At 47.3% G+C, this 22,972-nt stretch overlaps 1 long non-coding RNA gene across 2 annotated transcripts; it reads left to right on the forward strand.

Annotated features, from left to right (window-relative positions):
- Position 1: 1 nt before the first annotated feature.
- On the forward strand, positions 2-18,798 carry LOC124243746 (uncharacterized). Of its 2 annotated transcripts, none has more exons than XR_006889768.1 (3): positions 2-577; positions 15,577-15,677; positions 18,487-18,798. It is a non-coding gene; the product is annotated as an uncharacterized LOC124243746 (long non-coding RNA). The 2 variants fall into 2 exon arrangements; XR_006889767.1 differs by lacking the exon at positions 2-577 and adding an exon at positions 11,896-12,219.
- Positions 18,799-22,972: the final 4,174 nt, after the last annotated feature.

Consider the following 22,972-nt stretch of genomic DNA (forward strand, 5'->3'; position numbering starts at 1 on the left):
GGCTCGCCGAGGCGGAGGGGCGGGGCCGGGGAGGGGCGGAGAGGCAGGCGGGCGAGCGGGCGGGGACCGGGGAGGGGCGGCGCCGCCCCGGGGCGCACCTGGCCGAGCCGGCTGATCCGCTGGCGAACCACGTAGATGTTGGACGCCATGCTGAGCGCCGCGCCCCCTCCCAGAAGCCCGGCCCCGCGCGCCGGCCCCTGCCGCGCATGCGCCCCCTGCCCGCGCCGGGACCTCAGCCGGGAGCTCCTCCGCCCCTCACCCCGAAGCCCGGAGAGCCGCTCCTCTCGCGCATGCGCACCCTGCTCGCGCAGGGCCCCTGCCGGGGGCGCGTCCGCCCCTCGCCCCGAAGCCCGGCGCGCCGGCTCCTCCCGCGCATGCGCGCTCTGCCTGCGCGGTTGTCGGCTTTCCCGCAGGCCGGCAGCCTCCGCCGCTGCCCTTCGCGGTTCCCCGCTCTTAGGTAGATGTCTAAAGCATCTACACAGACGAAGCCGCGCTTCCGGGCTGCTCTTCGGGGCCTTTTATGAAAATGCTGGAAAGTTCTTGCAGGACCACAGATTTCGGGCGTCTCTGCCGTAGGGTATGTCCGAAGCGTGATTCCCCAAAGGTTCTTCTGGAAATTGAGGTGTTTTTTTGGTCAAACTTGTCAAATTGGAGCCAGAGTTGAAGGATGTAGGAGGAAGGTTATACCGAATAGAAAAAGCTTGGCTGGACAGGCTCCTGACCCACCTACCCGTCTCTCTTACCTGTTGGTCACGTCCTGTCCTTGGGGCGACCCTGGTGTCTTTCTGCAGAAGGCTCATTGCCGCTGCCCCTTCAAGATTCGGTTTAAGTGAAACTTCCCTCCTGGCCTCGGAGTATCGGAGCCCCGAAGTCTTGATTTCCTTACTGGCTTACCCAGCATCTTGAAAGTTCTTGGATAGCTGGAATGATGGCCTATTGGCATGTATGGTAGGGTGGTTAACACCATGTTACACTTAAGTAATTAAGGAAGAAAGGAGTTTAGCACAATAGGATCCAGTCCCAACTTCCAAGTACTTACCTATGTATACTAACTGATTTTCCAAGCACCTAGCTATGAATTAGCAGGTTCCTTGCCACTGAAGTTATTCTAGAAGGGTTTGACAACGTACTGAACATCTTTCTAGGAAGCTAACCCTTTCTCCTTTGACACCTGATTGTTGTTGGCTTCCCAGAGAATGCGAAGAACATATTTCAGTTTCCTTGTTGACAGAGACAATCTTATTCTTTTTATCCTGACTCCCATTCCTCAGTCCCCAGAACAGTGCTTTATGCTAAGTGGGCACCTAGTGGGTGATTGTAGACTCCTCTTACTAAACAAGAAGGCATTGGAGATGCCCATCAGGGCTGAATCGGTGGAAGATGACGTTGCAGTGGTACCCAGTGCACCTGAATCCACTGTAAACAGTGTTCCAAGTCTTCCTGGTTCCTCTTCTTTCTCCTTTTCTACTTTGTTTCTGCACCTCTTCCCCTGGCTTCCAGTTATTGGAGCCCCCAGGTAGTGATCTCTTTACTGGCTTCCTTGCTACTCTTCTCTTTGTATCCTCTTTAGTCCATTTTTCTAAACTTTTACTCCCACTCTATTGAGGCTTTTTCGGTGGGCACCTGGGGCTGCGTTGTGGATAGTAGTGCTGTTACTGGCTTGGGCTCCATATTCACAAAGATTCAAATTAGACTCTGATGTTATTTCCAAAGGAGATAGCCACTGACAGATCAAAACACTGTTCACTTTGCAACTTTATTTATTAACTTGAAAAATCTGAAATACACTGTAATTTAGTAACCCAGCTTTGGCATTTCTCCATTTTTTTCGTTTTTTGAAGGTCTCAGAAATTGGCATTGGCTGAGCCCATTCTCACCTTCTCAGAAGCTTGACTTTCTCTTTCCTCTTTTCTGCCTCTCCTCACTTTCACTTCTCTTTCTTGTTCATCCCCAGCAGCGGAAGGCATGGTTGTTTCGCCTCAGGAAACCTTTAGTGCTAGAGCACGCACCTTGAACTTTAAGTTCGCTTCTTTGGCCGTGTGCCACTAGGTTTTGTAAAAGATGGCGACCACTTATGGTGAGCAGAAGAATAGTTATCTGGTCACTTGTCAGAACTCATTCACAGGATCTGCCTGGGCAAAGCAAAGCAAGAGTGAGCCACTGTTGTTACCTTCAGTGATATATTGGCCAGCACTGCTCTGCCAGTCAGCTGAGCTCTGGGAGCTCCCACTTTCCGGAGAAAGAGCTGGTAGTGGCTGGTGGAGCAAGTGCAATCTGATTAGCAACCAGATAGTTGTGAATTTTTTAATCCCAGAAAAACAAGACTGTTTAAACAATAGCATCTCGTTGAAGGCACAATTGTTCCAAATCTGGGAAGAATGTTCAGATAGCTGTATCACATTGACTACAACACTGGTCATTTTCTAATTTGTTCTTCAAATCCGAGGAAGGAGCCAGAAGCTCTGGGCACAACATGTTCCACTCCCTACTAGGCTGTTATGGAAAATAATACTTGTCACGCAAAATTGTCCTATCCGTGCTAGTATAATTATGGCTAAGTTACCTACATAATTTGCCGTTTTTAAACTTCTCTTTGCTGTTTATAAAACATATTCCAGGTTGTGGTACTTGGAATTTTAGGATGTGAAAGAGGTCAGAAGGAAGCTGTGTTTAGGGAAATCATATCCTTGCCTAACTCTATTCTTCTGTGTTTCTCAAAGTTCTAGTCACTGTATTGGGAAGATAAGACTTTGTAACTCATTCTCAAGCAATGTTTATCTTTTTTTTCTGAAAAGATAGTGTTTAATACCAATACATTCAAAACCTGAGTTTTGCCTGTAAACACAGGTCTTTTCACTGATGAATTCAACGATCATTTTAGAAAAATTTAAAAATCACTCTAAATTTATTTAAATTGTGCAATATATTGACTCAGTGGGCACCATAAATTAATCTCAAAATAATTAAACTGAGGTCTTTTTAAATTAGCTTTCAGCTTTTAAAATAATGTTAGATTTACAGAAAAGTCACAGAGTACGAAGAGTTCCTGTGTACGCTTCACCCAGTTTCCCCTGATGCTAGCATCTTCTATAACCTAGATGCTATTGTCACAACAAAGAAATTAACTTTGGCATATTACTATCAACTAAACTACAGAACTTTTCAAACTGCACCAATTGTCCACTAATGGCTTTTCACTGCTTCAGGATCCAATCCAGCATACCACGTTTAATCTAACGAGATCGTTTTTGAAGGGGTGTTGAGGAGTGGAGGGAAATGAACAAGACAGAATCATTTTCCATTCAGTTGAAAACCGAATGAAATGCACGAGAAGGATTTAGTATATGGCCAATTGCCTTGACCCAGGGGCCCCTTGCTCTGTGACTGCTGTCTGGGTGTTAGTACCTGCCCCCTATCGGCTCCCTTAGGTTTTTGTGTCCAAATTTGTGGCTGCGACTTACTGTGGCATATGATTGACTCAGGTGCTGGCCTGAAGCCTGGTGTCTGCTCTCACAGCCCTGGGCCCCACCCCCACTGCACTAAGCCTGAGTTTCTGGAGAGCAAGAGAGCCCTCTGGTTGCTCTGCAGTCCTTTACAGCCACGGTCAGTTTCACTGCTCAGCAGCAGGGCTGTGTTCTCCCACGTCTCCTGGGCTGAAATCCTGCCTCTGCTTTGTGACCATCAGCGAGGGGTTTAACCTTCCTAAGTTTCCATGCTCTCATTCCCGTTTTGCAGAGAGGAAATGAGAGTTGTAGTGAGGTTTAAATTTTGTAATTTTCAGATATCATATAAAAGAGTGCCAGGTGCAGAACAGGCACCTAGTAAACATTACCCGTTATGATCATTGTGTCCCAGAAGCAGAGGGTGGGTCAATCTCCTGACTGGGTGGTCAAGAAGCAACAAACACTTAATGCCAGAGCAAAGTCATTTAAGGAAATCAAACTTTGATTTGTTGGCTGGAAGAGAGAGTTATAAGGACGACCATCCCACTGGTAAAAGGAAAGAAATAGGAAAGTTGGGAATAGAATTCTAGAAAGCAAAGAAAACATAATTTTTCACTACTGAAAGCATGTGGGGCAAAGTTCATGCTAATCCTCTTCACCTGGCTCTGATTTTAATCTATTTGTGGCTAAAGTGAGCAGAGTTCTCATCACGATTTTAAGCTTAGCTCACGTGTAAGCAGTGAATCAATGAGGAAAATGTTCTAATTTGGAGAGGTTAATTTTATAATAATCTCACAAGTACTGTGATTAGGTTTCTAAAGAAAAGAGGATTCTTGTAAAATAGCTTTTATCATCAAATAAGTTGGAGTTTGTAGAGTGTTTTGCGTCTTTCAGAGACCTTCTGTAGTCATTTTTTTCACGTGATGCTTGAGTTAAGGGAGGGTGTAGGAATTATGGTGCGTGTTTTGCTGAGAGGGAAGCCCAGAAAGAAGAAAGCTTATCAGGAAAGGCCTCATAGAGGAAATGACACAGGCCTGAAGCTTGAGAGATGTGAAGGGGGTTCCACGGGGGGGGGGGGGGTTGGGGGGAGGGGGTTCCTGGCACAGGTACAGCAGGAGGTAGGGCACGGTGATAGAGGAGGGGGGGTTCTTCTGTGGGACTAACTTCCTCAATATGTCTGATGCTTTGGGTAAGGGGAGCAGTGTAGAGGCAGGGCTTTCTACGCCAGCTGGGACTCCGGACTGGATTCTCTGGCAGTCAGTTGCTTGGAGGCAAAGGGGAGTAACATCAGATTTCAGTTTAGGAAGATCCCTGTGGCAGTAGTTTAGAAGGCGAACTCAAAAGATTGTTAGCAGGTGGGTTCAAGATAGCTGATATTTTCTAAACCTGTTGGTCTTGCAATCTCAGGTCCCAGATGTGGTGACAATGAGCAAGAGTAGACAGCCAGGGTGGCACTACCAGCACAATACTGCCAGCAACAAAAGCACGAGATTTAGACTCAGAAACCGCTGGTTCCCGCCCTGGTTTTGTCAGAGCTACAAATTTTCCTGGAGCATTACCATTTCATCTCCTTTGACTTACGCCTGTGTAATGAGAGTGTTTGTAGGTCACCAATTTCATGTATATGTTAATTAACACCAATGGAGTACTTCCAACGACACATCAGGACTTGGGAATGAAGACAAATGTGAAGATGTCTTAGCTGGTCCCAGAATCTTATCCAGGGGTTCGGGGTTCAGTTGACTGCCTAAGTTACGTAGCTGGGTGGATATGGAGATTTTAGAATCCAATTTTGAGCTGCTTCTGTCATAATAGTTATTCAAATTAGTCCACGTTTTGTCTCCCTGAGAAGCAGAGGGCCCAAAAGATTTACACGGAGATTTCAAGCTTAACATTGCATTGTACCCAGGGCTCTCTCTGGAAGTCTGATGCGAAACAAAACAAAATGTCCCTAGTACTGTATGGATGGCTTGTTTATTCTGTTCTCTGCAAGTGCAGAACCCTGACTTCCTGCCAGGGAGAGAACAGGGTGTGAGCAATCCGGGAAAGTAAACGGAGCGGATCTTCATGCTTTGTTTTTAGCATGCTGGACAGGACCACCCCAGGATCTGAACTTCCTGTGTCGAATGTAGGAAACCCAAGAAAATGCATGGCAGCCCTTCCTTCCTGATTCTGTCCCTGTAGATTTTGTGTTGGAACCACCATGATTTTTTTTTTTTGAGGAAGATTAGCCCTGAGCTAACATCTGCTGCCAATCCTCCTCTTTTTGCTGAGGAAGACTGGCCCTGAGCTAACATTCATGCCCATCTTGCTCTACTTTATACGTGGGACGCCGACCACAGCATGGCTTTTGCCAACGGTGCCATGTCTGCACCCGGGGTCCAAACCGGTGAACCCTGGGCCGCCGAGAAGCGGAAGGTGCACACTTAACTGCTGCGCCACCGGGCCGGGCCCAACCACCATGATCTTCTGAGGGACACTGTAGCATTTATTAAGAGAGAACAGATCACCAAAGATGATCCCTTTCACTGTTGACCAGTCACATGCCCAGGAAGTCTGTAATCTTATCAACAACAAAAAATCAGTCTTCTAAAATGATACGACGAAGAGAAATAAAGAAATGCCTGAGTAGAAGCTGGCAGGGAAAATTCTGATGCTGATGAAATGATGGCAATGGAAGTTTGTTTACAATTTCTCTAGGAGGCAGAAGAAGCTGTTTTATACAGTAGCTTGGTTTCTAGAAAGTTGACTGTAAATGTAAATGGATGTTTACTTTAACTACACTTTCGGAGTTGGCCACTTAAAGGATTCTTTTGGAGAACATCCTTATGATCGTTCTTTATGCTTCATAGCTTTGTATGTTTTATACCCTCTGTCCACCCCATTTTTTTTTAAAGCAACAATCATTTGTAATTTTCTTACAAGCTAAATAAATTGGTCTTTGCCTTCTGAAACAATATTTGATTATTCTTGTTATTTTCTTAGAAGGAAAAGCAAGATTTTTTTGCTTGTTTGTATTTAAACTCCTCTGCTTTATTATTTCTCTTCATTTTTTTTTTTCATTTCCTAGACTGACCAAATGATGAGAAGCCTAGGAATTTATTGACTTTTTGTTATTGAGGCTTAACCCTGAGAGAATGAGGGAAACCCCAAGCACCCCGCCACCTGCCTGTGGAAATATTCATCCATCCTCTGGCGCCGTAACACAGATCCTGAAAGACCATCGTAACACATTCTCTATCTTAGGTTAGCTGCTGTGTGCTTGAAAATACAAACACCCTGGAGAATTATTGCATTCAATGGTCTATTACAGCACTATACTTAATGGAAAATTGATTATTTTTCTCCAGTAGTGAGACAAATGGGAGTTTTCATAGGCATGTAGGAAAGAAGGGGCCATCTTAGAATCTGAGGCACCATCCCAGGGGGACAAGCTTACCCGAAGGAGGAAGTTCTGGGCTGCCAAGAAGTTGCAAAAGGGATGCTGGATGCCTGGGAAGTATGTTGGAGAAGCTGCTCATTATGGAAGAAAAGGAAAATGGGAAGCAGAGATAAAGTAAGTGTGGCTTCCTGCACAATTTAGTTTTGGGAGAACTGGATTTTCTCAGCATACTCAATTTCAGAGAGACCTGAAATGAGAACTCTTCCTTCCAATGTGTATTGATCACTCATACGGACTTGGTGTTTTGCTAAGTGCTAATCATGCAAAGCTGAACAAGATATTCTTGTCCTCAGTGAGTTTACATTCTAAAAGGAAAGATAAACCAAAAGAAGAAAAAAGAAATATATTTTCAAGTTGTGATATGTACAATGAAGAAAACATACATTTTCTATATTTTTTGTTTTCTGCTCTACAATTTGACTACCCTGCAAAATCTGTGGTAAAACAGAGATAAACTGGTAATGGCCGTAGTCTTTGTAATCTATATAATCAGTTACTTTTGACTGAGGTCCTGAGTAAGTTAGATCCTATGTAAGAAATCCTATGTAGGATTTCTAGGGATAATCTTATGACACTCCCAGAACTCTGGAATTCTGTAGACTCAGTATTCTAAACACTGAGGGGCTCCTCAGAGCCAATTCTAATAATTGAGTAGGTCAGGTTGACCGCTACCTGTGAGGTTTAAGACCTACTTGCTGTGTGCTCCCTCCACCCCCAACACAATGCCCATCCCTCGGCTACATTTCCAGAAATTCCAGGGTTAAGAATTCTAATAGACTGGCCTCAGGAGAAGAAAACAGAGAAAGGTGATTAGTCGTGGAGCTGCTGGTGAGAGAGAGGACTAAGGAATACACCCAGAGCCCCAGAACGAAGCTAACAAGAAAACTGACTGAAATGCTCCAAGTAGGAGAGTGAGTCATAGCAGTTCTGGATCAGTAACCCAGGTAGCGGGAAGAGGCAAAGTGGAGAAGAGGATTCATTCTAAACTTAAGGGTAGCGTGTGGGGAGCCACTTGAGGTCCTTGCTTGCTCTGCTGTTAAAGGGGGACTGTAAATATGTCCTATGAGAGGCTGCATGCATGCTCGTAAACATTCTTTTCTGTAAGTGATTACGACGGCCATTGGAAATAGGAAGTCAGTAGGTGACTTATGTTATTTGTACATTACAAGGATAATTGTGCTATAGTTAATACAACACTGAAGAACAATGTAAAATATATTTTTGCCTTGTTCTCACATCTGTGCTAGTGAAAGAGGTAATATGAGGAAAATGAACGAGAGCAATCGAGTAAAACTACTGTCTTCGTGGGCCTTTGAGTGGGCACACGTTTCTTTGTCTGCCCAGCATCCTTTTGGGGGAACACATCTTCCACCCTCATTCTAAAGTACTCCCGATCAGCTGGTTTGGCCCAAGGAGGGGTATGTGATCCAGGCTCAGTCAATCAGAGGATTTTATCTTCTTAGTCACAGTGATTAGTTGATGAAAGAGTATGTGATAGAAGTTGGACCAGTCAGAAGTCTCTCTGGATATTTTATCAGCTATCCAGAAAAATACCCTTTCTCTAGGATCATAGGCTCTAAGAACTCTAGAGGTTGGGGGCAGCCGGAGTCCATCTTCCTGCCACGTGGAGTCAACTTGAAGATGAAGCCAAGCAGAGGCACGCAGTGTGTAGGGAGTGGGGAAGAGAGGCCCTAACTGATACTGTATCCATTCTAAGGGATCCTTGTGTGGATGTGCCTGAGTAGAAGGGCAGGTTTCTACCAGCCTCTGAGAATGGGGCAGTCAGGGCTGTGACTCACCCTGGAACCAGCTGTCCTTGTCAAGAGGGGCCAAGCTCTCCCGGGAAATTTACAGTGGAAGGAGACTGACGACAGCAAATAGCCAGCTGGGCCTACCTGTAGTTACTGGCCTTTGGGTGACTTCAAGATTAGTTTATCGCTGCCCGCTCTCCCCAGAGCATTCCTGTGTCCCCCACTGCCTCAGGTCAACCTGAGTTACCCAATTCATCTGGTGAAAAGAGTGAAGAAGAAGTAGGAAGACTGAGATAGCGTCCAAGTCCAACAGAATTCGTTTTCTTGTCTTTCTCACGCATCTGATCTTAAGAAGCTTGAAGGCAGGGCCCGTGTCTCCCGCTATAGGACCTTCAGCCCCAGAACTCGGTAAGCATTTCAGCGAAGCACTGAATGAGTGAATGTGATGTAGAATGTAGAGAGAGGGGCCCTGAGGTATCCAGCCTGAGAAATTCATTGCTTTGGATTAAAAGCACAGCTTCGTCAAGCATCCCCTTAAAAAAGGCAGATACGCAGAGGAGACACAATGTCTTCTCTGTCAACCAGCAACTCTCATTTTTGGCAGCTATCCGAACAAGGGGAACCATAAAAATTGGATTTTAGAGAACACTCATAGTATGATAGAAAGGGCACAAATTTGTGTAACTAATTTGGAAAGCAGTTTGGGTTTCTCTCTCAAGTTTAACATTCACGTCCATATGACCCAACAAGGGATGGACCTAAGGGAAATTCGTGCAGATATACAACAGGAGACATGTGCATGGATGTTCTCAGCTGCACTGATCACAGGGCAAGACCTGGACACTCACCAAATGCCTGTCAACAGGAGAGTGGGTGGAGGAACCGTGATATACTCACATGGTTGAATATTATATGGCAACAAAAAGAAGTGAACTACACTAATTCACACCAGTGTGGATAAATCCTAGCAAGGAAACAATAAAACGTGAAGTGAAGACAGTAAATGCCCCAAATGTGTATGACAGGATATAATTTTTATAGAGGAGGAAATAATGAATATAAGAATATATTCTGTAGAAGTACGTATGGATGCAATAAAAGCAAAGAATTCTGGGTGATGGTTGTCTTGTGTGGGGAGAGGCTGAGAATGGTATGAGGGACCACTGGTTAGACAAAGGTTATGTTGAGGTTCTAGCTTTGGTTTTGGATGGTAGGCTTACAGGTACTTATCTCATTATTAATGAAATAAATAAGTAAAAACAAAACCAGAAAGCCAGAGTTGCCTAGGAAACAGCCTGAAGCTGGTGCTTCATTCGGAAAGGGCAACCTCAGCACAATGATGGCGAGGGAAAAGGTGAAGGGAGGCAGGGAAGGACGGGGAGCAAGGCAGAGGATGCCTCAGCGCTGCTTCCTGAAGAGCTCTGAAGACACAGGCAGGTGAGCCTTTTCAGCCACATGGAGCATACTCAGGAGGGTATTCAGAGAGATTGTGCCTTGGAGCAATCCTTGGGAGGGAGGAGGGAGAGGAAAATTGTTACACTGGGTCTCTCCAAGGGAAGGTGGTTCCCCGGGCACCACTTCTGCGTTGCTTCTCTGGCCCCCTTTGCTGGCAGCTGGGGAGAGCCCATCTCAGGGGCTGTGTTTTAGCCAAGTCCACAAGTGGTGGGAGAAGCAGAAATCTCAGGGCACATGGCTTATCAGCCCAGCTGCGCAATAGCAACAAAGGGAAGGCCCTGACCCTCCCGGCAAGACTCTGGTTGGTCCCTGGGGGAGTAAGTTCCTGGCTGTGGAGGCAACTGAGCCAGAGCTGGTAGCTGCGGGTCCAGGCCAAAATGGCACTGAGGAAGCTAAGAGGTGCATAAGATGTGTGCCGTGTGAGCGGGGGGGGCTTGGGAGTCAGACCCAGGTTTGAATCCCTATGTGAATTTGGATAAGTCCCTTAAATCCTCTTGAACCTCATGTGGAATACGAGAATAGTGGTAACTACCTCCAGAGGTTGTTGTGAGAATTCAAAGGAGAGCACGTACATAATGCGACCAGCAGAGTCTTTGGCACCTAAGAAGTCTTCAAAACCCGATATTCACCTCTGTTCTACCCCATGCCATGAAACATAATTGAGACAGTACTGGGTGAGGGGCAGGCCTGGCTTCATTCTCCTTCTCTTCTCCTCGTCCCATCCTACCCTTTTCCTGACCGTGGGCAGACGAAGGCACTGGCCATGTGGTAAAGGATGAACGAGAACAATTTTTACCCCCTTCCCAACGTCGACAGTCCTGGGGCTGTACCTCTCCTCTGTGCTCTTAGTTTGAAAAAGTTGGGTTTAAAGAGGCATCTCAAACAAAGATGCTTCAAGCAGGCAAATAATTTGCCACTCCCTCAAAATGATAGTCTTCCAATATTTATTTTGGTTGAGGGCAGAGCTGGTCCCAGCAGGACAAAACCACCTTTCACCGGTGTGTCAGGAGTTGGGCATGGGGACCCGAGGTCACCAACGGCAGATTTCCAGTTCATTTCAGGGATGTGTCAACCCCTTTATGACTTGCTGCCTTGACCACCTGTCCACCTGGTCATTCCTTCATGTGTTTAGGGCCCCTCCAAGGGGAATCAGGTCAGCTGAGCTCTTGGTAGCTGATAGACACCACTTTAATTCATCAATTTAATTTTCGGTCATATAAGAATGTCCATTTCCTGATTTGCCTGCCTGATACGATCAAGTGCCAGTGCTTTTTGTAGCAGCTCCCTAGGCTCTTGTGTTTGAATACTTACCAGGGACTGCAATAAATGCCCCTGCTATTTTGCTGGTGAAATGTAGTGTTGTGTAGGTGGAGGATTTAATTTCGTAGATTTAGGTGAGTGACTTAAAATTTCCCTTTCTTGTTCTTAATTTGCATTCTAATTTGGAGGTAAAACGAAGTTACTTGGGGGCTAGAAGAAGCTCTCAAAAGGGGCTCTCCTTGTGATTAGTACATATTTTACACATGACCCAATTCCAAGATACTCCTCCTCAGAGCCTTTTCACGACAGCATTCCTAATCGCTAGGTTTCCTCTCTTCCCTTTGAGTGAACCCCGTGGCATCCACAAGCATGTAAAAAATTCTGGAGGAGCAGCACTCCGGCACGTTCTTCGCGAATTTCCTTTGGCCTCCCCCTCCTGGCTCGCTTCCTATGTCCACAGGTCCAGTTGGCCCCAGTTTCTTTCTAGTACGCCATGGGCAAAGCAGTAGGAAGTCATTTAAAGACTTCACACTCCTGACTTAAAGTGTCACTGGAGAAATGATCTTCTGCCTGGTCCCATAATACCTCTTGGGCCCCCAAGAGCGAAGCCTGGAATTCTACTATCGGAACTCCTTTCCTTTGGCTCAATTTTGATTGTTCCTTAAAGATCAATGGACTGGAGGACTGGCATTTTAAGCTGTCCTGGGTCTTCTATCTCTTTGCCGTGAATGGCGGGCAGCCTGGGTCAGTGGAGGCTCTGACAGCTGCTGGATGGAGGAGGAGACGCTGTAATTAGGGAGCTCCGGACCCACAGGGAGCTCCTGCAGCTTCCGTTTTAATAGGGGCGTCAAGGACCTGCTTACAGGTGGTAAGCAATACTCCGACCTTGAAATCCCCGTCTCTTGCTCACATAGCTGCTCCTGCCTGTAACTTTCCAGTTAGAAATGTTTGTTTATGGTAGCAATGGAAAATAGCATAGGTTAGCGAACTAGCAGAGGTTGGCGAACCCACAAAAAAATTAAATACCAGAAAAAATGTCACCTAAAATGCAATATTAAAAAAAAGGTGAACAATAAAAAACTTGCGAGCCAAGAAAAAAGGCTCCTTGGGGGAAGAAACACGTACTATGATATTTTCTGCCTCTTTTTTTTTTTTTGCCCCGTGGTTTTGGGCCATCTTCTGTGAAGGTCATCTTTTATGAAAATCAATAACTTTGGCTAATGTTAGGATGTCAATGTAAGGCAATGTGAGATGGCGTGGTAAGTAAACAGTAGGCATCCTGAATCAAAGGATGGGAGCGTTTAAGGATGCAGTAGCCCAGCCAGATGCTCCCTTTTAATCAGATTCCTCCTCTCTCTGGGGCTCACCCTCTGGCCTGGACTTTCTTGAGCTGCCAGACGAAAGGCGAGAGAGTTGAGCCTTATCTTCTTCCATTTCTAATCTTAGAGAATCCATTTATTCCTTTCATCAGTTGTCAGGACCAGTCTCAGAAATTGCTGAGAACTGGGTGTGAATAATAATTACTAATATTATATGGTTCTTTGTCATTTGCCAAGCATATTAACGTGCGTTATTGCATTTAGTCCTCCCCATCATCCTGGGAGGTAGACATTACTATTATATTATCATCACAATTTTGTAGCTGTGGAAACTGAAGCTTAAAGAGGTGATGTGACTTGTTGAAAATCATAGAGCAAGGGAATGCCTCTAAACTCAGGTTTTCTGGCCCCAAGTCCTGTTGCTTCACAATTCACACTGAGTCTCAGGAGATGCCAGTTGTCCATCAGGCTCCCCTCACTCTTACTTTACTAATAATAACAGTGGTAATAATGGCTGACATTTTGGGGTAGTCACATGGTGCCAGGTACATCTCATTTGATCCCCATACCAATCCTATGATACAGAGTTTGTAACTGAACTTACTTTACAGTTGAGTAAACTGAGGCTCAGAGAGGTTAGGTATCTTGTCCCAGATGCATAACAGTAAGTGATGGAGACAGAATTCAAATCCAGGCCTGTTTGGTTCGCCCGCCAGCTCTTAACCACTCTACTCTGTGACCTTGCTGTGTCCTTTGGTTTCTCTTTCAAGGTTTCCGGCTCTTTGAAAATGTCTGATTCAACACAGCAGAGCACATATGGTGCTTTCAAGGGCAAAGGACTGAACCACAGGCTGGGGGAGGGCACACAGGATGGACAGTGGGGCCTCCAGGACTTATACCAGTGGGAACCACAAGTGACCCTTGGCGCAAAGCTACAATAAGGAAGGCGTTAGTCAGGGGGGCATGGAGCCCAGTGCGGGAAGGGGAAACACCAGACTTTCCAACCCGCGCTGAGGCAGCAGGGACTTTCTCTGGACCCTCTGCCCTGAATCTGGCACTGGATGGGAGAATGAGTGCTTAACACCAAGTCATCCCTTCCTGGGAACGACCTATGACCTTAGGCCCAGCAGAGGGCGCAGCGTTGCCGGCTGGGTGTGATGGCAGCGGCGTGTTCTGAACACGGCAGCCCAGGCCGAGGCTTGAAAGCCCCCTAGCTGGTTACGAATGCTCCAGTCCTGAGTCAATCCTAGAAGATAAACTTCTTTGAGATAAAGGTCATAATACACTGAGAGTTTTACTGTGATAAAAAATAATAGAAAGTCCTCAACCACCTTTCTGTGATATTTAGCTCATTCCCTTGCTGACTGACTGGCAGAGGGGTGGGGGATGTCAGTGGGAGAATCCACGTGTCTTCCATCTTGCCCACTCCCTAGGGAAGCGGTGGAGCGCTTTTTCTCCATCATAGCTCATGATTCTCAGCTCTGGCTGCACCTTAGAACCACCTGGGGGTCTTTTTCCATCGACCCGTGCATGGGACCCACCACCCAAGCATCTCTGCGGGGCGTGGACCACATACTGTAATTTTTATAAGCTCCCCAGGTGATGGTGAAGCACAGAGGGTATTATGCTCTGGAATTTCACACTTGGAAATAAAGAACTGGCCCAAGTGTCCAATTGAACTTTAGACCGTTTTGGTGAGTTTGGAAGGGAGACGGGCATTGTAGACCAATTTTAAAGAGGGGAAGAAAGGAAAAGAGAGGGAAGGGATTTTCCAGGCCAGAGGACTGGTGAGGGCAAGTTTGGGGTAGGAGGCAGCCTCTTTTTCTTTGTCCTCCCACATCCTTCCTTCTGGTAGTGTATTACAGTATCACTTATTCCGATGGCTTAGCTTTCCATGTACCCAGGCACGAGATTTCTACTCCTTCCCTGGCCGACCTTTCCAATTAGACCTGTACTACTGTTCGAATGTGTCTCCTGGTGTGGAAACCCAAATCTTTCTTTTGTGATTCTTAGCTCTTTGCAATCCCGAGCAGTGGGTCTTGAGACCCCCCTATCTATCTAGAAGGAGCTGGGGACCACGTCTGGTGCATTCTGTACAGAGCAGAGCACGTGCACACGCACTGAGGATGCGTCAGCGAGGTGGAATTCAGACCTCACTCGGGCTCAGCTTTCAACCCAGCTGTAAACCCAGCGCATCTGCCACTGGACCTACAACAGTTAATTCTGTTAGGACACAGAGCTAAATCCCCCAGGAGGCTTGGCCTGGAGAGGCCCCCTGAATGGCCGCCTGCTTCAAGGTGCGCTCATATTTCTTGATTTAACTGGGTCAGTGCGGTTATTTTTGCCATTTGATTTCCGAGCAGGGCTGGCTTCAGTGTGCTGGCAATTCCCAGAGATCGTGGGCTCTGAGTGACTGGGGCAGGCGTTCAGGAGCCCCCAGTGACTATTACTTCATTTCATTCCTCCCCTTGCCTCACGGTTTATGTGTGAGTTGTTATGGGACCGAGTTCTGTTTTTAAGCGCAAACACGCTCTGTTCGACTGGAATCATGTTCCTTAGACACTGCATTATGCAAGCTGGCTCCAAAGTCTGCCAGGAGTGCTGAACTAAACTGTGACAGTTCCCAGCTGTAGTCATTGAAACCCCAACTGAAACAAACAGCACGCTTGCTTGCTGCGAGATAGAATTTCAATTGTGTTAAATACCTGTCTGGCGCTACTTGATAAGAAAGCCGTGTCTATCCACTTCAATCAGCGTCTCTCATCTTGTCTCCTGCCTAATCCCAGAATAAATCCTGTGGGCTTGGGGAAGGGCATTAAACAGGCTTCTGGTGAAGATGATTAAACTTGAAACAAGTCATAATGAGGCACAAGCAATGTAACGCTCATTGTCATGTGTCTTCTCAGGTCATAGGCAGGAGGGGAGCAAAGATGATTTAGATGGAGGGCATCCTGTTGAGAAGCCACCCTGATGAAGGTGCTCCTGCTGAGCTGTTCATTATCCTAAAGTGAGTATGTTACACAAGTCTGCTGGTGGGGTCCCAGGTTTTCCTTGGGGTGATCATAGAGAAGTGGCTTTTGAGAATTGCACAGAGCCAGAGACTTTTTCCTCTGACTCCTGTGGAGTCCTGGTACCCGGCTTATCCAACATGACCCAGAGAAGGGGCAGAGCTAGAGTCTCTGAAGGGAGAATGTTAATGTCAGTCAGGATGCTTTGGTGGCAAGCAACAGAAATCAACTCTTTGAATCAGAATTAACCTACTTAAGAAGAAGAGCACTTTTTAGAAATTAAGTTCCATGAGAGCAGGGGCCAGCTTGTTCACGACTGTTTCTCTGGTGGAACAGAAGCTTGAAGATAGTAGGCACTCAGTAAATGTTTGTGGACGAAAAGAAGATATAGGGTGATCAAAGAATTGTTAGGAAGACTGAAGCCAGTTCCAGAAAATGAAGAGGCTGAGAGCATCTCTGGAGGGGTTTGGTTCATGACAGTCAGCAGGACCTCGCTACTGGAATGAAAGCTCTCTGACTATTCCTATATTTTTGAGTGTCTATACTCATGAGTCAAAATCCGGAAGGAGAGTGTATTAGTCAGAGTTTTCCAGAGAAAAACAGGACCAATAGGAGACACACACACACACACACACATAGATTTACGATAAGGAATTGGCTCACACAGTTATGGAGGCTGGCAAGCCCAATGTGCAGGGTGGGCTGGCAGGTCGGAGCTGGAGACCCAGGGAGAGCCTATGTTCCAGCTGGAGGGCTGTCAGGCAGGAAGAGCCATGTTGCAGATGGAGCCCAAAGGCAGTCTGCTGGAAAATTCTCTCTTATTCCTGGGATAGGTCTTTTTGTTCTATTCTGTCCTATTCTGGATGAGACCCACCCACATTTGGAGAGCAATCTTTACTCCACTGATTGAAATGTTAATCTCATCCAAAAACACCCTTGCAGAAAGACCCAGAATAATGCTTGCCCAAATACCTGGGCACCCCATGGCCTAGTCAAGCTGACACATAGAATGGACCATCCCAGAGATGGGGAGGGAGGGCCCTGCTGGCCTGGCTTGAGTCACGGGACTGTCCTTTGGGCAAGTAGAAGGCAGGGTATTTATCTGGCAGTGTCGGAGCCTTTGCACAGTGGGGCACAACCATTTCCCAAAGGACAAGTGGGGAGCTGTTATCAGGAGGGAGAGGAGCGGATGTTGGGCAGCCACAAGACAGCACTCACTTTCTTCCGGGGGAGTCCCACTTTGTCACTTGCTTCTCTGTGGCTTGTGTGTGGCTTAACATCTCTCTGCTCCGCCTGCCTCTTCCAGCTCCCCTCCTCCATGTGGAAGGGAGAGTGGCAGGGGTGGGGAGGGAAATCGTTTCTGTCCCTCTGCCGCTTCACCTCCAGTCACCGGTAGAGGTGGCTGTTGGAGGGTTGACCACCAGCTCTGGCCCTTGCTCTTATAGGTTCATGCTATTGATTCAGCACTCAAACACTGCCTCACTCTGGAAAAGTCTCCCTACACCGTAAAGGGCGTGCACAAGACATCTCTGCCCCAGAAGAGTTCCAATCTATTGGACTCCATGCATTTTCCTTCTTTTCCCTTCTTTACCTACTAGAGGTGTCGTGTAGCTGTGGCTGTTGCTAACCCATGGTGTGCCCTTGTGGAATTAAAAAGGCACCCCTTCCTCAAGATACCTTACATCCGTTGGTCAGAAATTGTCATCATGTACTGATTTTGTTAGAACAAGGTGCTGCTATATACCAGAAAGTTGTCGCAATAAGTCTACCATGTTTACAATGTGAACGATGCCTCCTTAGATACGGCACCCTTGTGCAGCGTACAATTTGTCCACCTGTACATAGCAGGTCTGAACTACCAAGGGAGAGGCAGGCCACCAGAGGCCAGAAAAGCACAGCTTGTTCAATGCTCTTGTGAATGGGGGGTGTGTGGGGGGGGGGGGTTGAGGGGGTGGGAGGGTGTATTCTCTTTCTTTGGGTTCTGATCAATAACTGAGCCACTGATCAGAGTCAAGACAGAACTATGAGTCCAAGACTCCTCTAGTCTGGCAAGTCCACCATACTCCCCAAAGAAACTGCCTGCAAGGAATTATGGAACACTGCTCTCCTCTTGGGGGCATTCCTGGGGGACAGACAGAGCCCAGACCAGACCAGCGGGCAGAGGCAATCAGCAGATACTGCCACTCCAGGGTGCATCTGATGTGATGGTCTCTTCAGAGGTTTGTAAGCCTGACTCCTGAGTAGTATAGATGGACTGACTCACTGCAAATTCCATGGATCCACGGTGGGGTGGACAAGATCAGTAGTCTCAAATGAAAACAGGTAAGACAGAAATTAATAGAAATTCTAATGATTTCCCCCATATCTCAATAGATCACATTGTACGTGTCCTGGGGTAGGCACAGCCCACTTTGTGGACCACTGATCTAGAATCTGTTACTCCACTTACAGCAGCTGTGCAGGCAAGGCTAATTGATTACCACGCTCCCCCTGAGCCTGGAGGCATTCTCATACTCCATTACAATGCAGTGATTGCTAGGTCCGGGCTCGGCAAACGGTGCCTTGAGGGCCTTATCCAGCCTGCCGCTTGTTTTTATTAATAAAGTTTTATTGGAACACAGCTCCACTCACTTGTTTACATATTATCTATGGCCAATTTCGTACTCCAGTGGCAGAGCTGATTAACTGCCTCAGAGACCATACAGTCTAAAAGCCTGTGAAAATTAATAAGGGGAAACCTCATTTAAAATGGAGTTGGGGGGCCAGAAGGCAGAGCCCTCATGTGCCCCTACTCGACCTCAACTACAGGAAGGATTGTCAATTACAGACCTCACCAGGAAGAAGTCCTCAACAGGAAGCATCCTCAATGACAGACCCCAACAGGAAGAGATGTACATTGCATCCCCAACAAGAAATCGACTGCCCTGGACACAGCCAATGAGAAACCACCACAGCCCTGAACCCTCACTTTCCAACAGTGGATTTTCTTCAAAACAACCACTCCCAACTTCCTCCTTTTTCTCTACATAATAACGTTCCTCTCCTTTGCTTGCTGGACTTGCCTGTGGCTTTTGCTATAGCTGGCTTGTCCTCAATTGCAATTCCTTTGCTATTCCTGAATAAACCCATTTTGTTGGTCAAGTTACTGGCCGTTTTACTTTCTTTAGGTCAAAAAGTGCCAAATACTTATTATCTGACTCTTTACAGAAATGCAAGAAATCTGACCCCTGCTCTAGGTAGTCAAGTGTGCGTTGGTAATGAAAGGTAAAACATTTGTGGGCTGGCCCTGTGGCCAAGTAGTTAGTTTTGTCCACAGCACTTTGGCAGCCCAGGTTCGCCGGTTCGGATCCTGGGCATGGACCTACTCCACTCATCAGCCACACTGTGGAGGCATCGCGCTTACAAAGTAGAGGAACATTGGCAATGGACGTTAGCTCAGGGCAAATCTTCCTCAAGCAAAAAAGCAAACAAAAAAACCATTTGGTATCCCTGCTCTCAAGTCAGGCTAGACTTTGGAGAATACCTCTTTGTGCTAATGAAGTCAAGCTTGGCCTTGCTTTCTTCTGTGGGTACTTAATCTTTGCTAGCTTTTTAGAAATCGAATCCATTGGTCAGAAGGGCCCAGAAGTGAATGTGGATGAAACTGGTCACCTGAAGTCCATGTCCTACACAGTATGGTCAGCAGGGTCCACTCCACCCTCAGCTCCTCTGCTAGTTGCCTCCAAGTGGCTGTGGTGCTCCTCAGCACAGGTGACACCAGCAGCCCCGAGGCCTCCACCACCAGAGGGCTGCAAAGATGCCGCATATCACCAAGGGGGCCGTGGGGATCTCTGCTGACATGTTCGGATTTCTTAAGAGGAATTTTTTTTTTAATTCAAAATTTGAGGGGCCAGCCGCATGACCCAATGGTTAAGTCCGTGTGCTCTGCTTTGGCGGCTCAGGGTTTCGCTGGTTCGGATCCTGGGCACAGATGTGACACCGCTCATCAGGCCATGCTGGGGTGGCGTCCCACATAGCACAACCAGAGGCCCTCACAACTAGAATCTACAACTACGTCCTGGGGGCTTTGGGGAGAAGAAGAAGGAAAAAAAAAAAAAAAGATTTGAAGTAGTAGTTGGGAAAGGAACTGAAATGGTGTATTTCTCCCCGTCCTGACAATTCCCAACTGTGACAACACTCCCTTATCTCTTCCTCTTTGGCTCCAGCCATCGGAAGTGGGAAAGAAGAAAAGGAGTAAGAGCTGATAAAGGAGGTAAAGAGAAAAGGAAGGCAGAGCCTGAGGGAAAACCATGGTCTGAAAGATTTAAAGTGTTTATATATGCTGAGCATGTATCATATATATATGCTTAAATATATAAACCTAAATAGAGTCCACCCTGTCAGGTTTGGGCAATTCCCACTAACGATCAGGGACCAGCCTGAGTCCTTACACAGGAGCTAAGAGATTAGGGAAGAACACAACAAACCAGCTGGCCTGGGGAAGCCACTCCACAGGCCTTGCAGAGGCTGGAGGTCCGTCAGCTGCTCTGCCCCAGCCCCGGCCCTCTCCTCACCCCAGGCCCCATCTCTGCGTCCAGTTTGGAGATGGGAGCAGGCCTGAGATCTGGAAGTAAAAATGACAAAATATGCTCCTTGAAAGCTGTCACCATGGATAGGAAGAATTCTGTTTTGGTCACATCTAATGGACCGTAACACAAAGAAAAAGGTGGGTGCTCCCTCTTTTCTGGGGAGAAGGACACTTGTGGTTTCAGAATGTCACATGCCCGGAAGACTCGTCCTTGGGCGTCTATGGAGCACCTCGGACGCAGGCAACAGCTGCTCTGCTGTGGCCCCAGAAGCCACATTTCCACAGCTTAGTGGGAGCGAAGGCCTTGGTGGCGGGTTTTCCTGGAGACAGCCAGAGCAGGAGAAGAGAAAGTGGCGGACACTTGTTTCCCGGCAGGACTTGCTGTGTGCACACGTGAGTACATTGGTTTGGGTGATACCCCCTCTGGCTCATTGGAGGCTGGTGCACACGTGCTGCTCTTGCTGTTGCCATTGCTATGTTTTCGTTTTTGTTTAGCCCCGCACCCTCTCCTTTGGGAACTGCTGCCTTCCCATTCCACACAGTTCTGGCGGGCCAGTTAATTGTGTGGCTCTGGCTTTTCAGCCACAGAGGTGGTCCCTGTCGGGAGAGAGCCTCCCTGGGTCCCTCACGTCCTGCTGTGTGTGCCAAGAATGCAAAATCCTAACCACTGTTTTATCTCAGCCAGTTCTCGGGGTTGTTTACACAGCTGGTGACCTTGTGGGACAAGGGACTGTCTTCCCCTGGACAAAGAGCAGGCTTGCGTGCTATAAAAGCAGTGGCTCCCCCCAGCTCCAAGATCCTCAGCTCATTGCCTGTGTGGTCACCCTCTGGGTTATGCCATCCGGCTGCTCCCCTGAGACTCCAAGAGGCCCCACCAGAGACGCTGGTGTTCATGCTGGGTGCCATGCTCTGCATAATAAAGTCTCTAGTCTCTGATCCATCCCTTGTCTTCTGGCAGCATGCAAGAAACAGCAACCGGCTAACCTATTAGCTTGAAAGGAGGGTAAAATCTAAGCACAGAGAGGCTGGACATTTCGTTTCTGGAAATGGACCCAAACAGGTCTTCTCTGAAGTCCTTTTGAGACATTGATGTGGCTCTAGGAGAGAAAATATTGAGCATTTCCCTGAGTTTGCTGATTGTGTAGACGGTGATCTGGCACCTATAAATGTAGGAGTTTGAGTCATACTTTACACACGTAGTTGCTATGCTGTTACTCAGATCCCTCCCCATTTAGGGCTTTCGCGTGCTGTAGTTGTAACAGTGAACACTGATTGCAATGCTAACCCTCTGTGTGTCTCCCTCCCCTCCCAGCCCCCATCTCCACCTGTGTGCAATGCTGACTTTCTTCTGTTGGTGAGGGAAGCGTGTGTGGGTACAAGTGAAGTGCCCCCTCGGTTCTGAGAGCAAGCTGACCAAAGCGTAAAGTGGAGCCACCGTCAAGCTGACATTTAGTAGTCCGGGGCCTGAGCAGCCCAGGGCGCACATCCACAGGCACTGAAACTGCCGTGGCATTGAACGTGAGTCTGAACAGCTCAGCGCCTGCCTCTGTGAGGACACCTGCCAGACTCCCTTCTCCCCACACGCCCGACTGGGGAGTGAACCCACCAGATGCAGTGCCTGGGGTTTGCCGTTAGGTGGACCTCTAATGACTTAATTTCCAGCAATCAGTGTGGGTTTGGGGTGGGGGTCATTTTTCCCTCAGAATTTAGGTCCTAGGCTTTAGGTAACTCAGATTTCGGTACTAGGTGAAAACTCCTGCGGTTCATTTGAGATGCCCTGACTCACACTGGTGAGTACGGTAAAGACAGCTATAAACCCAGGTTTCGTCGGTGGGGGTGTTCTTTAGTGAATTGTTCACCTGCGGGCTGGGTGAGTCCTGTTGTACCAGACCAGAATTAAGTAAGGAGGGGACAGTCCACAGGGGAAAAGATAAGGCTGCTCCAAAGACTGTCCCCGCTCTCAGAGAACGGTGGGGAGCTGCCCCTCAGGGACTTCCTGGGAAGAAACGTGTTCAAAAGGAAGGTGGTTTCACAGGAGGCCGGTTTTGAGGTGGGAGGAAGGTCTCTTCAGGAGGTTCCATCAAAGGAAACTGAGTCTCTGGCAGCCCCTCTGGCTGCCTCCCCTGCAGCGGTCTGAACTCTGAACAAGTGCAGACCTTATCAGGGCTTTGAGATCCAAGAGGTTGTGAAGCTTTGCTTAATTCTCTCTAACTCTGGAAACCTTCTGCCTTGAAATGGGACATTTCCCTGGGTCAACTGCCCCTAATTCAGCTCGGAAATGCCTTCTGGAGTACCGCAGCAGGTCCCCGCCCTTCCCTCGGCCCTCTGCTGGAATGTGCTGCCAGCATCACTACAGTCGCTCCTCAGAGCTTTCTAGGGCTCTTGGCCAGTTCTTGGTACTTCTTTTTGGTCTACAACAGAGAGAAGCTGATGAGCAAGTTATAGACTTTTGTGACTTATTACTGAGTACTAAGTAAAATCAATGCTCTATTACAGAATGAGCAACGTGACTGTCAAATAAGCAACTGATAAAGACAGTCAACTGAACTTAATGATCAACTGAGAAAGAAAAGCCCAATTTCTTGTACTTAAAAAAATGCTTATTGAGGCTGTACTACCCGAGATATCCTGCTCATCCTTAGAGGGACACAGAGAATGTGCTGAACGGTTTTTCTCTTTGCAGCGAGTTTATAATCCTCTCATCCAGGGGCAGGGGAAGTAATTATA

The sequence above is a fragment of the Equus quagga genome, chromosome 8 (genome assembly GCF_021613505.1).
Source record: "Equus quagga isolate Etosha38 chromosome 8, UCLA_HA_Equagga_1.0, whole genome shotgun sequence".
Lineage (NCBI taxonomy): Eukaryota > Metazoa > Chordata > Mammalia > Perissodactyla > Equidae > Equus > Equus quagga.